The sequence below is a fragment of the Silene latifolia genome, chromosome 10 (genome assembly GCF_048544455.1).
Source record: "Silene latifolia isolate original U9 population chromosome 10, ASM4854445v1, whole genome shotgun sequence".
NCBI lineage: Eukaryota > Viridiplantae > Streptophyta > Magnoliopsida > Caryophyllales > Caryophyllaceae > Silene > Silene latifolia.
The window spans coordinates 124,842,518-124,844,735 of NC_133535.1; the positions used below are offsets into that span (position 1 = coordinate 124,842,518).

At 40.0% G+C, this 2,218-nt stretch overlaps 1 non-coding gene across 1 annotated transcript; it reads left to right on the plus strand.

Annotated features, from left to right (window-relative positions):
• Positions 1-1,515: 1,515 nt before the first annotated feature.
• LOC141610198 (small nucleolar RNA R71) lies at positions 1,516-1,622 on the plus strand. The gene has a single exon (XR_012528092.1). It is a non-coding gene; the product is annotated as a small nucleolar RNA R71 (small nucleolar RNA).
• The last annotated feature ends 596 nt before the right edge of the window (positions 1,623-2,218 follow it).

Consider the following 2,218-nt stretch of genomic DNA (forward strand, 5'->3'; position numbering starts at 1 on the left):
AAAACAAAGCAAAGCAAGTAAAAGGGTTTGTAAACAATTGATTAAAGGCACTAGGGTGTCATGGGTTCATAGGGGATTCATGGGAGTAGATCATATAAACATGTTCTCAATTAGATGCAAGCACTTATTATTGTTGTGATGGGATCGAGTTAGTGTATATCTTACAATCCCTAAGAAGGTTTGGGTCCCGGAACCGAGTTGTCTAGACTGTACAACACCTACAAGTCGACTTAATCCTTCCTATTCAACTCTATGCATGGTCTAATGAGGCTCGAGTTGGTTATATCTTACAAGCCTCATTGAAGAGATAAGGGATGGATCAAAAAATGCAAGGATTCATAGGCTCGCATTTCATCAAACATAACATGTGCATAAGTTGAAATCACAACAAGCAAGCAAATTAATTATGAAAACATATTATATTAAGCATAGATCAATCCCCATGTTTGTTTCCCCTAATTCCCCATTAACCTTAGCTAAAGAACTACTCACCCATAATCAAGTTTAGCATGCTAATAAGGTTGTCAATCATACTAACAAAGCAAAACATGATGAATAAATGAAAGTGATTAACAATAATTAAACAAGGGTAAAGAGGAATTATACCTATGAAGATGATTCCAAATAATAAAGCAAAGAATAATAGAAGTACTTGATGATTGATGGAAGGTTGTCAATCCTCCAAATAAACCCAAATAATCTTCTAATTACCCAAATAAAAGGAAGAACAATAAAGAAATTAAGGAAAGATTAAGATATGATTAATATTGAAAAATGTATTATAACTAAATTAGGACTAAATTATGATAGGATTAAGAGAGTATTAAGAGTTGGTAAGATTGGATTAAGATGACATGAAAATCTAGGTAGTACAAAGGGGTATTTATACTAAAATTAAGTACAATGATTAGGGTTACTAAGGGCTTAAATAACTATTAAGACCCTAACAAAACATGAGGAAATGCTACTCCCGAGGGACATGTGCAGATCCTCCTTGCTAGTCCTGCCTCGATCCACTCGTCCCGTGCTGTGGTACGGCCTGTTCTGTCTTTACATCCACTCGGATCAGGGAGGAGATGATCGGATCCTTGCTCTCCAGTCCGCTCGTCCTGGGATCAAGTCGCTCGGATCCTGGTAGATTGGTACGCCCGGATCATGCTCGGGCCGCTCGGATCCTTGGGCAGAGTAGTTCTCTTGTTTAGCTCCTTAACAATCCGCAAGGATCGTGTTTGGGATGCAAGGATCTTTTCATCATTGCCCATTTCACCTTATTTATCTACTTAGACCTCTAGTGTCGGTCTTCTCCTTGATGCTTGGTCATTAGATATGGTCCATTTAGCTCCATTTATCCTCATAAATGCAAGGTTAGCGATCCTCTCCTACCAAGGACACAAAACCTCAAAGAATATGCAAAATGGGAAACTAAAGACAATAAATGACCCAAAATGCTAGAAAGCATGGGAACGAGGTTAATTCGGGGACTAAATGTGCTCAAATATGAGTCACATCAGATCCAACTCATGATGTGGGCATTATCTTTGCAACTCCTTTTATCTCTCCCAAGCTTCATATAGGCTCTCTAGCCCTTGTTGACGAAACCCCGTGATTTGGCTTCTCAAAGTTTGAGTTTTCTCCGGTGGAAAATACTTTTGATAAAAAGCAAGAGCCAAAGTCTCCCAATTGGTGATTCTCATGGCAGTTCGATCAAGGCTATTGATCCATAGCTTAGCCTTGTCCTTCAATGAAAAAGGGAAAAGTATCTCCCTTATTTGTGATTGTGTGACTCCCGTTTGCCTAATCATTGAGCAATAGTCACAAAAGTTTTGCACATGCAAATTGGGATCCTCCAAAGGACTTCCCCCAAATTGCCTTCTCTCCACAAGGCTAATGAAAGCCGATTTGATCCCGAACTCTGCGGGCTCCAATTTAGGTAGTAGTGATACCCCTTGGAAACATAGCCGCGGTGGGCTTGAAATGATCGGAAAGTTTCACCATCTTCTTGATTAGAGATGGTGGTGGTGGTGGAGATGATGAACTAGAACCTTCTTCTTCGTCACGGATTGGATAATTGGTACGAATGCGACCTAAACCACCGGGACTAGAAGATTCGGCAAGCTCCTTGAAATAATTGAGTCGACTACGGAAAGTTCTATCGGGCTCCGGATCTAAAGGAAGCAATTATCCGGTACAAGAGGAGCTGGGCATAAGACAACAATCT